General features: G+C 40.8%; 1 pseudogene; it reads right to left on the bottom strand.

Annotated features, from left to right (window-relative positions):
• Positions 1-5317: 5317 nt before the first annotated feature.
• Positions 5318-6493, bottom strand: LOC105537109 (annotated as a pseudogene).
• Between the last annotated feature and the right edge of the window lie 7286 nt (positions 6494-13779).

The following is a 13779-nucleotide window of genomic DNA, read 5'->3' as shown; positions in this document are numbered from 1 at the left end:
ATGAAGTCATTATGATCCCATGTGCCTCTGGGAATGAACGTGGTCTTTTGCAGACAGAAACATAACTTTTTTTGTTTTGTTTTGTTTAGCATTGCAGGTAGGATGACCAACCATCCTGGTTTGCTGAGGGATTTCCCAGGCATGGGAGCATCAGTGGTAAAATAAGGAAAGTCCCAGGCACATTAGGTTGAGTTGGTCATCCAAATTGCTGAAGTGATTTCTCCTAGCAACACTTAGGAATTATGCAGCCTGGATTCCCACTGCACCTTGTAATTCTTTCCGTTATAATATTTATCACATTGTGTTTTAAATGACTCAGACTGTTCAGTGTCTATCTGTACACAAAGCCCTGAACTCCTGAGACCAAGAACTATTTCTTTTCCATTTTGTATTTCAGATACCTTGTATGGTGCCTACCACTTCAAAAGAACACAATAAATATTTATTGAATGGATGAATGAATGCTATTTCTCTGTTGTTTTTCATTTCAAAAACTGGTGTGATGTAATTAGCTTTCTGCTTTGAGGATTAATTCTACCTAGATTATAATTTAACTATAAAGAAAGGTAGGAATCTTTCTTGGCTGCAGCTACAAGCTTGCATAAAGCTTTCAGTATGACCCATAGTGTAAAATTATATAAACTCAGCACTGGGTTTCAGCATACACCGATTCCTTTTAGACTGACTGAATAATTGAATCTCCTTGTTTGGCATTTGTTTAAAGAGAGAAGGTCATGGGACAAATAGTGGATATTTGAGGCTATGGAAACATATGTTATAAATTTGGTTTAGCTGTTTCTGGTAACTGGTATTATTGTGACTGAAGACCCAGGCTTCCCCAGTCTGCCCTCCACCCTCGGGAATGCATAACTAGATGCTTTTCAAAAACCAGAGGCAGAAAGAAAATCGCCATGGGCACGCCTCACTGATGGACTGCATTCATGCCCACTTAAGGAAAGCAAGCAGAGGACTGAGAGACTTGCTCCAGAGAGTCAGACCCAGGGCTCATCCAGTTGAATCCTTTCATAACAGGTCTAAGAGGTGTGCCGAGAAAGAGCTTGGTGGTTTTTGATCTGCTTACGGTCTAACTCCTCAGACATCTTTGTTAATCACCCACAGAGGCTCTCTCCTAAGTGACTAAGCTTTTCTGAGAAGTTACTTGAATTCTATGAAGAGGCCTTCCGGATTGGTGGGAAGATCATGGAACTTGTTTTAAGGGGACTTAAAAAAAAAATCCCCATCCTCAGTTTCCTCATCTGTAAAACGGGTTTCAATTTACTTACCTTTCTCACTTCACAAGATAGTTTATGAAGGTCAGTGAAAACAGTTTGAAGATTGTAAAATGCAGAAAGAATATAATATATATTTTCTGCCTCTATTAATTCACCTGATTCTTTCCACCTCCTATAACAAAACTTTCCTAAGCTTGCCTTCTGCTTTAGAACTTCCTTTTATTTATCCCAATATTTTTCTCATCACAGAAAGAGAAAAAACGTTTGCTGTGTGCTTTGTATGTACACTGTCTCCATAACAGACTTGTGATGCAGGTACATTATCAGAATTTTACATACAGGTACTAGTTTGTAGTGGTTTGGTAGCTTGTCCAAGGTCATGCATACAGACAGATCTTGGGTTTAGACTCAATTGTTCAATTGTGCCATGCATTTTCCATCCACCACACAATCTTTCAAGTTTTAAAGGGTTCCTCTCCTTTTTTTTTTTTTTTTTTGATCCTGGATTTGGTATACAAGTTCATCTTGGGCTTGATCACAGCATTTTGATTTTCTAGAGTTTGATAATATTCTTCATCTTCTGTCACTCCAGCCTGAAATGTCCTGCTCTTTATTCTGGCAGTCCTCTCCATTTTCTGGATCTTTATACTTGCTTTTGTTTGGACCTTTCTTGAGATGTAAGAGCTAACGCTACATGTAGTAGTCCAGGTGAGGCACTCCAGGGTTGGGTACCAGGGTAGGATAATGTTTCCAGATGTATTTTCAATACTCAACTATGATGCCCAGACATCGTTTGTTCTTTTGGCTGAAGCAAGGCAATTCCAGCGGAATGTCCTCTGGCTATAGCCAGCAACCATGTGGCCAGCCCATAGGGAACACAATGTTTTGAGGTCTCTAAAATCCATTCATTTATTTATTCAACAAATACTTTAAAATACTTGTGCCAATCTCTATTCTAGTTGCTGTGGATAGGGTAAAATAAAACACCTCAAGTCCCTGTTTTCTTAGAGTGTATTGAGAAGTATGGAAAGACAGTTGATGAATACAAAAATCTAAATGACAGGTGGCAAGGGATATGCAGAAAAATGAAACTGGGGAAAGGGAATAAAGAATAGTGGGTAGCGGGCTTGCTTTTTAAAAATAAGATGGTTAGGCATATTCCTGATAAGGTGACATTTGGGCAGAAACTTGAATGAAGCGGAGGTCATCTCAGGCAACAACAGCCTAGGCAGAGAACAGCAAAAGCAAAGGTCTTGGGGAAGCTACTTGCCATGTTTGAGGTTATGCCAGTGTACTTGGATCAACGTGAGAGTGGAAGGGATTGGGGACGATGAGGTAAGAGATAAGGCAAGAGCATCAAGATCAAAGGGAGACGGATGATGTGTGGTCTTGTAAATTATGGCTAGGGCTTTGGGTTTTATCCTGTGTGAAATAGGAAGCCATTATAGTATTATGAGCAAAGAGCTGACCTGATCCAACTTAATATTTTAAGAACTTACTCAGACTGCTTTGTGGTGACTAGATTGTAGAAGAGGCATGGTGGAGGCAGGGAGGCCAGTTAGACAGCTGTTGTAATAATCCAGGAGAGAGATGATGGTGTTCTGGATCAGGATGATGGTGGAGATAAGGGCAAAATGTGGTTGGATCCTGGATATAGACTGGCTAAGACAGAAAGAGAAAAGCCAATGATAACTCCTGGTTTTCAGCCTGAGAAATTGGACACACTGGGTGAACAGAGTTACCTTTTATTCAGGTGAGGTATCCTGTGGGAGGCACATGTTTTGTGTATATGTGTGTGTGTGTGTGTATGTTTGTATGTGGGGGTAGGGAATCAGGAGCTCTATTTTATATATTTTGAGTTTAAGATTATGTCCAAGTAGGGATATCAAATAGGCAGCTAGATATGAGTATGAAGTGTTCAGGATAAAGGTCAGGGTTGGAGTTATACATTTGAGATCTTTCAAGTCTTGGGATGAAATGAGATCATCTAGATAAATAGAGAAGTAGATTAAAAGGAGATCACAGGACTGAATCTTGGAGCACTACAACCTACCATTTAAAACTTGGGGAAATAGATGGAACCAGCAAAGAAGTGTAGTTTCTTAGAAAGCTGTTTTGGTGGGTTGTGTGACAGCAGCTACCGTAAATACTGATGTATATATTGGAGAACTGCTTCCAAAGTGGAACAGGATCATTGTGAAAAAGCACACATAAAAAAAGAGACTTTTGTCTTATCATTGAAAAATCTGGGCCAGGTGCAGTGGCTCAGGCCTATAATCCCAGCACTTTGGGAGGCCAGAGCAAGAGGATCGCTTGAGCCCAGGAGTTCAAGACCGGTCTGGGCAACATAGTGAGACCTTGTCTCTATTATTTAAAAAAAAAAAAAGAAAAAAAATCTGTGGAAGATAGGACAGTTACTCCCAGAAGAGAAAATCAGGTTGAATTAGTTCAGGTTAGGGAAATTTGCTTAACTGACTAGAAAGCAAAGGGATTATATATTCCTGGGAATATAAGCAAGGGATAGAAACAAAGTTCCAAAACTCTTGATACCGCAGATATGCAAGTCATAAGTACATGCATTTATAAATTCACAAATCAGACTTATATCAGGATATGTATATTAACAGAATCATCTACACAACGCATATAAATACAGTTTGGCCTTTGGAACACTTTTTTTTTTTCCCAGTGGCAATTGGTGTTAAGTTTCCTAAGTTACACAAAGAGAGATTGTTTAACTCAGCAGGGTGCAGTGGCTCACACCTGTAATCCCAGCACTTTGGGAGGCCAAGGTGGGTGGATCACTTGAGGCCAGGAGTTCGAGACCAACCTGGCCAACATGACAAAACTCCGTCTCTACAAAATATACAACAACAAAAAAAATTAGCCGGGTGTGATGGTGTGCATCCGTAGTCCCAGCTACTTGGGAGGCTGAAGCATGAGAATCACTTGAACCTGGGAGGCGGAGGTTGCAGTGAGTGCAGATAGTGTCACTGCAGTACACCCTGGGTTACAGACAGAAACTCTGTCTCAAAAAAAAAAAAAAAAAAAGAAAAGAAAGATTATTTAACTCACGATGTATCTCAAGTATGGGCCTAATTTTTCAATTTTTAATTTTTAAAAAAATGCGTCATAAGCTGTTTTATTTCAGTGTATGGGAGTGTCTAACAGAGCAACATTTTTGTAAGCAAACCTTGAGAATATGTTGTATGAGTGTCCAATCTTTTGGCTTCCCAGGGCTGCATTGGAAGAAAAAGAATCGCCTTGGGCCACACACAAAATACACGAACACTGATGATAGCTGATGAGCTAAAAAAGAAAAAAAAAATCACACAAAAAAATTTCATAATGTTTTAAGAAAATTTACGAATTTGCGTTGGGCCGCATTTAAAGCTGTCCTGGGCCACCTGTGCCAGCCGTGGGTTGGACAACCTTGTATTAGAGCATGTTTCTTTCTTCATTGGTACCTATTGGTACAAGATGAGATATCCAACAATAAAAGGCAAATGTAAGCATGGTTTCTTTAAGATGCGTCATAAGCTGTTTTCTTTCAAGAACGAATGTGTTTGACAGAGAAACATCTTTGTAAGCAAATCTTGAGAACATGTTATTAGAAAATGTTTCTTTCTCCATCAGTTCATATTACGTGGCTTTACCTATGGAGCTAAAAGGCAAATATAAGCACGCTTCCTTTTTTTCTTTTGGAGAACTGACTCAAACAGATTTTATTCAACTTTGTAGATGAGGAAACAAATGATACAAAATAAGTCATAAAAAATGCTTTCTTATACCACTATCTCAAACCACTTTCAGTGTTTTACAAAATGTTCACACAGCAAACACGAAAATCTTCAACACACTCTTCCTTTGTAACTTGCTGCAATAAATGCAACATTAACAAACATACACATTTCTTCTGTATCAATCTTAAAAGTTGAATTACTAATTTTTATGATGTTACTCATACATATTTTTAGTTATATACTTTTAATGACATCATTGCCAATATATACATTATTTTCTTTAACTTTATTTTTATGTTAAGCCAACATCTGTCACGCAGCTATCAAAAATCTTACAGTACATTACACAGGTTTGTAGTCCAATGTAGACTCTAGCTTGTTAGAATCAGCCACTTTTCTGACTGCTTTCAGGAAGTCTTCCTGTACTACAAAATCATGATCAGCACGAATTGCGAACATACCTGCTTCAGTACAAACATTTCTCAGGTCTACTCCATTAAAGCCATCTGAAAGCTTCACAATTGCTTCATAATCTATTTCACCATGCTTTGTAATGGAACCTGCATGGATTTTCAGTAGGTCTAATCTTGCTTGTTCATATGGCAAATCAGTATATATTTTTCTATCTAATCTTCCTGGATGCAGCAAAGCAGGATCCAGTGTATCTGGTCTGTTTGCAGGACCATTTTAACTCTATGCAGAGTATCAGATCCACCCATTTGATTCAGTAACTCCGTTAAAGTACTCTGAATCTCTCTGTCAGCTGAAGTACCCTCAGAAAACAGACAACCACCAATCAGATCTATTTCATCCTAAAAATGATGCATAGTTGACGGTCCTTGGCATAATTAAACATTTCTCTGATCAACCACAAGCACTTTCACCAACGTACTTGTCTACAATAGAACTAGACACAGCCTTGAAGAAATTGTAGTCCAGCTGGCTAGCCACGGCTCGTGCCAAGAGTGCTTTTCCCATACCTGGTGGTCCTTGTAGCAAACAGCCTTTTGGAGGCATTATTCCTACCCGCTGAAATAACTCTGGGTTTGTAAGAGGTAATTCTATCACCTCTCTTAATTCCCAGATCTGTTCTGATAGCCCTCCAATCTCAGAATAAGAAACATTCCCGGGGTCCTCATGAGACATGTTATAAACCAGTGGATCCACCTCTCTTGGCAAATATCTCATGATAGTTAGTGTAGTCATATCCACAGCAACTCCTGTTCCTGGCTTCAGCTTACTTTTGTCAAGCTGTTGACGACAACCCACAACATATCTTGGTCCATTTGTGGCTTTAACAATGAATTTTTCTTCAGTTAACTGTTTAAGCACTTCACCCACAATCTGCCCAACACTTTGTAGGGCCTTCAGATCATTTTAAGACTTTTCATACTGCTTGGTAAGTTCTTTTAATTGTTCCCTTAACTCATTAAGACGGCCGTCGATCTCCTTGTGCTCAAGCAGCTTCTTGCGGTAGTCCTGAAGCACCTTATCTCTAGGGTCCGCCATGATGAGAAGCTGCTTCCCTTTTTAAATGATAGATTTAGAGCGTATAAGTGCAGCTTTTTTACATGGATGTATTGTGTCGTAGTGAAGTCTTGGTTTTTAGTGCAGCCATCACCTGAATGGTGTAAATTGTACCCATTAAGTAATTTCTCATCCCTCACCCCCCTCCCATCCTGATTTTCAGTTTTCAATCATGTTCTTAAGAGTGTTTTCAATTGCAATTCTTGTCTGTGCAACTAACTCATCTGACAGACAGACAATCAAAGCAGTATGTATAAGAAGGGTGAAATATTAACAGATTCTTAAAAAGCATAGTCTCCTTTTATCCTGTGGACCCTTGCACACCCTCCCTTCCCCTAGTGCTGCATCCCAAATTTGGCCAGCTAGAGGTAGGTCTCCAGTTCCCAAGGGGAAGTAGAGTCAGGAAACAAAGATATTGTTCCCAGTTAAGTTTGAAATGTCTTGATCTTTGCAGAAGACAGATTTAAAGAATAGGTCGGGCACAGTGGCTCACACCTGTAATCCCAGCACTTTGGGAGGCCGCGGCAGGCAGATCACCTGAGGTCAGGAGTTGAAGACCAGCCTGGCCAACATGGTGAAACTCCGTCTCTACTAAAAGTACAAAAAATTAGCCAGGTGTGGTGACACAAGCCTGTGGTCTCAGCTACTTGGGAGGCTGAGGCATGAGAATCACTTGAACTTGGGAGGTGGAGGTTGCAGTGAATCGAAATCGCACCACTGCAGCAGCCTGGGCGACAGAGCAAGACTCTGTCTAAAAAAAAAAAAGAAAAAAAAAGAGTAATAGCAGAAAGATAGAACTCTTGTGGACTGGGTCATCATGGGAGAATTGGAGAGGCTGAGACACTGATGGGGTGCTAGAAGGGACCCTCCCCTGCACCCCTACTTCATTTTCTGAAGATGTGAATGGGGTGAATGTCATTTCTCCAAACATCACATATACTCAAGCTGCATCCTCTAAGTTCTAGAAAAAGCTCATTGTCTTCTCTGGCTTAGTTTCAGAGAAGCTCTATGGCAAGTTTGTCACCAGCGGAACAACCAGGATGTCCAGTTGCCCATTGTGCTGGGGGAGAGTTGGGCCTTGGTGGAAGAAACAGTGGTTAGGAGCCCTGTCTATTGATCACTGTCTTTAGGAGGAAGGCTCTTCTCGCTCCTCTTCCATGTGGTGGTAGGATGGGCTGAGGCTGCCCCTGCTTGGGAGAGGCTGCTGCCCTTGGCAGACCAAGAAATGATCAGCTGAACCTTCTTTTGGATGTCTTCATCTTTTCATAGTTTTCTGAAGGGAGCCTTCTTCGTGCCCACAAACATAGATTTAGTATCCGTTTCTTTGTGCTCCAATATTGTCTCCATTATAGGACTTACTGCACCATCCACTTGTCCGTCTCCCCTACTAGACTTGTGAGCCCTTTGAGAGCAAAGACCAAGTTACATTTGTCTTTATATACCACCCCAGGATGGTGTCTAGGTCATGGTAGGCAAGCTATAATTATATGCTTCGTTATAAAGAAAAACAAATGCATTCACTCTCCATGCTGTTGAGTGCTTTGTTACCTGGTGGGAGTAACTGGAGTAACTGGAGTGAGTAGGGGAGAGTGCAGGCCTATGCAATACAATGCATTCTGTTCAACAGATGTTAAGTGACAATAACTGCAACCACCTACAGTGTGTCTTCTCATCTTTATTTCTTTTCCTTTAAATAACAGATTGAGGCCTATTTCCCCAGAAAGATGGATAATTGCAAGATTATCCATCTTACAATCTGTTAGCTTGTCCCCTTCTTTCTAAGACATTTCCTGTCATCGCTGTGACTGTAGCCTTGCCTTAAGTACATTTTATAGTCAGTTCCCTCTTTTGGCCACATTGTGTTCTTTGAAATCATGTCTTTGTAAAATGGAACATTTTCTCCTGTAGTGACAAGGTTGTAAGTAAAACTAAAGGCTGACCAAAGACTCAGTATCAAATAAAATATAGTCATGATAAATAACGTGTCAAAAAGACAAACCTGCAACTACAGTCCTCTAAAGCAATTTAAAATAGTAAAATCACACCCCAAGTCCTATGTAAAAGTCATAAGCACACATTGGTTATACAAAGGTATGTGGAATTATGTAAATGTATGTAAAAACATAAAATTACATCCTACTCTATCATAAATTTTTCCTAAAACCAATACGCATTAAGATGAATGTTTTTAACACATTAATGAATAACAATTTATTCTGCTTTTAAATTAGAAATGGAGTATCGGAAGATGATTTAGATCAAGTCTCTTTTCAAAAAGGTCAAGTCTAAGCAAGTTTGAAGTTATGTTCCTTTTGCCCTCTTTAGGTTGTCCTCTTCAAAGTGGAGGCCTTCGAAGTGATCCAAGTGATTCCATAGTTGCACCCACCAATTACTAGGCTCAAGAAATGTTTCCTGTTGTTTATGACAATGATGGTGTTTCTTTCCTCTTCTGAAAAACTCACCCGATATTTCTAATCTTTCTTTCCTTCTCTTTTTCTTTATTTAAACCTAAAGGCATAGTTGCTCAGTAGAAGACCAAATCAGAGCTAGGAAAGGACAGGAAATGGCCTTAAATCCCTCAGGCTCTGCTTCCTTCTGTGCGTGATTCTTCCTCGATTTAATTTTTATTGTAGAAACAATAAAACAATTGCTGATTGTGAGTAGACTCCACAAAAAGAACTTCAAGATATCTGTGACAAGATTTCTAAGAGGTCTGGCTGACCCTGCGTAAAATTCAGCAAACAATTCAATCAACATTTATTGAAGGTTTACTGTGTTCCAGGTCTGATGTGGGGCTCAGGAGATGTTGAGGCAAAGGGAACATAACTCAGCCTTCAAGGAGCAACTGTGAAGTATGGGTGTTAGGGAAGCTGCACCTAAGTCTAGTTGTGAGAACTTCCTATAGAACGGTAGCAGACTTGGGTCATCTTCTCTGGGGTCTTCTCGTCATATGACTACCAGGTTTGTGATTGATACTGATCTACAACCATGTGTGGTAAGAGGAAGGATATGTAGAAACTGTTATCCAATAAGCCTCTGTGTTTTCTTTTCTTTTTTTTTTTTGAGATTGAGTCTCACTGTCACCTAGGCTGGAGTGTAGCGGCACGATCTCGGCTCACTGCAACCTCCACCTTGTGGGTTCAAGCAATTCTCCTGCCTCAGCCTCCAGAGTAGCTGGGATTGCAGGTGCCCACCACCAAGTCCAGCTAATTTTTGTATTTTTAGTAGAGATGGGATTTCACTATGTTGGCCAGGCTTGTCTCGAACTTTTGACTTCAAGAAATCTGCCTGCCTCAGCCTCCCAAAGTGCTGGGATTACAGGCATGAGCCACTGCGCCTGGCCAGCCTCTGTGTTTTCTAGTGAGATTTGAGGTTTGGAATTTGCTTCATGTTTAATTAAGAAAAATCTCATAATCCCATTGAAAACATAAATAAGATTATCATAATGTAAGGGAAAGGCTGATAATATAGCCACAGGTGATCCAGATAAGGAAATAAAAGGGCGAAACAGTAATGAGGAAATGAGCCCTTTGGTCTTGAATTGTGGAACGTATTGAGAAATTGTTTAAAGAGAACCAGCTTGACTGCGCGTGGTGGCTTATGCCTGTAATCCAAACACTTTGGGAAACCAAGGCAGGTGGATCACCTGAGGCCAGGAGTTCGAAACCAGCCTGGCCAACATGGTGAACCCTCCATCTCTACTAAAAATACAAAAATCAGCCAGACTTGGTGGTGAACACCTGTAATCCCAGCTACTTGGGAGGCTGAGGCAGGAGAATCGCTTGAACCCAGGAGTGAGCCAAGGTCACTCCACTGCACTCCAGCCTGGGTGACAAGAGCAAAAGTCCGTCTCAAAAAAAAAAATAAAATAAAATAAAAAGAAGGAGCCAGATTGGATAGAGTAGGCTGGATTTACATAGTTCAACCAATATTTCCCTCAGAGTTTTTAAGGGTTTTTTTCAGGAGACAGTAAGTTGCATACTTCAGTGAAAATAATACATATCTGTGTGCATGGTAGTTTTCTGGGAAAAACAACTAGCATCAGGGATAAGATTATTTTCAAATAATATATCAAAAAATGAGACATGCAAGCAAAGAATGAGTGAGTGCAATTCACATGTTAATGCTTACATGGAATTCTGTTTGTCTGGAAAGTTGTTGCTGTGTGGCAGACTTATCTGCCTTTTTTGCCTTATAAAATATTTCTCAAGTGACTTTTTGATAAGTGTGAATACAATTAGAAACAAGACCCCAAAGGTTTTCTATTTCTCTGGAGCTACATAGCCCTGCATTTGAAACCATTACTCTAAGCCTGTTACATATATATTTTTTTTGCACAGAATACATTTCTAAAAATAGGATATGACCTCAGCAGAAAATTAAGCAAAAACATGTGGTTGTCTTCATAAGCATAATGCTTTAGAAGTCAAAATATATGCAAATAAACCGGAAGGAGGCCTGAGAGCTACCTCTGCCCCATGTCTCCATTGCAGTGTCTTCCTAACTGTTCTACCGTCCTGTCTCTGCTCCCTCCGGTTCAGCTTGCACATGACCTCCCAGCTAATTTGAACAGGACAGATGTCTCCCGCACCAGCCCCTTCAGTGGCTCCCTTTTGTGCTCAGTAAAGACCAAACTCTTTAGCATCGCATGTGAGACCTCTGTAATCTGGCCTTTGAGGCTCATCTTCCCCCATTATCCAGCACACACACCCCCTATATTCTCATCATACTGCACCCTTCATGGAGCATGCCATGTAAATATGTTTACGCTTTTGCATAGAATATACCTTCTGCCTAAAAAGCGGTTCATATGTCACTTCTGAGAAATCCTTTCTAATTCTTTCAGGAAAGGAATGAGGTCCCTCTCTGCATAAGGGATCTCTTTATATCACTTGTCAGAATGCTTTGTCATTATTCGTCAAAATGGAACCTTCTTTTTATGCCTCCATTGCCAGTAAGACCCCGAAGTTTGAGACTGAAAATATAGGTGCTATGTACTACCGTAATTCCAACATGAAATGCTAGACCACAAGTGCTGGGATTCGAAGACCTGTTTTGTGAGATTATTATCTATTTCTGGGACATAAAAGAGTTGAAGAGTCACAGGGCGAGGGATGATTTCTTCCAAGAGCATCGACAATAGGTACTGTTTGTTTCTCTCCCTCTACCCACACTGAGGGTCTGGAGGGAGAGACTTTCTTCTCTTCTTGAGTCAAGCAAGAGGGCTTCAGCAGGACCATTCAAGAGAAAAACAGAAGTCTCGCAGGGTTTGAGGGCTTCGGTTCTGTGCCTGAGAATATTGAGGGGAAAAGGCTGGGACTTGAGCCACCTGTCTGATGGCAGAGCAGAGGGAGACGGACTTCCACTGGGAAGAAGCTGCACTCCCATTCATAACAGCTGGCAAGACTGCATGAGTGTTTCTCATTGACCAGACATGGACTCACCAACACAAAACAGCCTGGAGCTAGTTTTGGACCGTGCCCAAGAGCACAGCCAGAAGACAGGGAGCTGTGACTTCAGTAGAGGAGGCATGAACATGGATGGCTAGGGTCACAGAGAGGAATGAGAAGTCAGAAGAGAGGCACTGTCCACATGAAGGGGCTTTTGAGAAGACTCCAGTGGGCGCACCTCTGTGGATCCCACAAAAGCACCCATGATAGGAAGGGTCAGCTCCAACATTCTCTGAGGCCAGAGAGCACCAGCGCTCGCAAGAGTACTTGACAGGAAGAAACCTCTTGCTGTTTCTCTCTGTCTTTTCCAGCTCCAGCCCTGGAAGAGCCAGAGTGTGGTGGGTTGTGGGGAACAGAGGAGAGGAGATGTACAGGGGAGGCAGATAGAGGAGAAACTGACCATGGCCCTTCTTTCCCATTGCCTTCTCTGCAGCCTGAGGCAGCCCAAGTCAGGGAGCTGAAGAACTTTAATTTTGAGTGACAATTAAATTATTAAACTGAACTAAAAGCTTACTGTTCTTGTGGCTAACAGATACAAGGACTTTGCATTAGGAGTATTCAAAAGAGTTTATGGAAGCTGCCCAAGATTTCTTCCACTTTCCATGTAGGGAAGGAAGTTCACAGAATGGAATTAGACAACTAGCATAGAGAAAGACTAGAGTTTCTACCTGCCAAACCCCAACCCTAGTTTGGAGACCTACTTGTTCAATGTACCAGTGACATTTGTTTATTAATTTGTTGCCTCTTCATACTGAGAGCTTCTTGGGGATGGAAACTCACATATTATATTCATCTTTATAAAGCTTAATGAAGCAGTATCTGCCACATAGAAAATGTTTGTTGAACGAATAAATGAACAAATTAATTGATAAATGGGAGCGATATAGTATAGTGTATTAGGGGTCCAAAGCTGGGCTTTGCCACTGATTAGTTGTGGGTTCTTTGGTCAATTTCTTAACCATGAAAGACTTGATTTACTTACCTTTTAAAGTGGCAACAAAATAGTGCTTACCTCATCAAATTTGAGAATTAGTCGTGAGGTACTGTATTGAAAATGCTTAGCACAGTGGCTAGTACACAATGAATGTTCAATAAATGTAAGCTGTAATGTCATTTTGCTGTTGTTAGATTTGGAGTTGCATGGATTAGTATGTAATGACCACTCCCCAAACCCAGCTGAGCCTGGTGTCCTTGATCTTGGTAGTATGCCCTTGACCCCAACTAGGCCTAGTGATCTTGATGCCTGGATCTCCCTGTTTCACCTCCTCAAGGAGGAAACTTTGTTTTCTGCTGGGCTGAGGAAGGGCAGTTACTTCACTCCACTGGGTAGCAAAGAGTTCTGGCTGGTGGACAAACTGCTCTTACATGGACGCTCAAATAAGACTCTGCTTTCTGGAGATATCTGGGACCTCTCATTCCTGAGTCTTTCTGGTGTTCTATAGCACAGGCCAGCCATCTTCTAAGCTCCTCCCAAAGCTGTTTCAGCTTCCTTGACTTTGCTAAATCAGTTATCACTGACACTTCAGCTTCTGATATTTTCTTGTTTTTGCTTCTTCTTTGTCCTTGTGTGTACCTATACCTTAAACAAAGTCTTTTACCATAATTAGGGCAGACAGTAGGGGAGATTGGGAAAAAGCTGCAATAAATATGAGTGTTCAATCTGCCATGTGTATAGCCTGAAGTATGTGTAACTCTAGTAATACGAAAACATAATGGTAGTTGTAAAAAAGAATTTATTTAGCGATATAAAATGTACTTGTCCATATGTTTATACATTTAAAGTTAATAATACAAAGAAATGTGTGCTATTTTGCAAAATAAACCACG

The sequence above is a fragment of the Mandrillus leucophaeus genome, unplaced genomic scaffold (genome assembly GCF_000951045.1).
Source record: "Mandrillus leucophaeus isolate KB7577 unplaced genomic scaffold, Mleu.le_1.0 Scaffold169, whole genome shotgun sequence".
Taxonomy (NCBI): domain Eukaryota; kingdom Metazoa; phylum Chordata; class Mammalia; order Primates; family Cercopithecidae; genus Mandrillus; species Mandrillus leucophaeus.
This window is presented reverse-complemented; position numbering and strand designations above follow the sequence as displayed.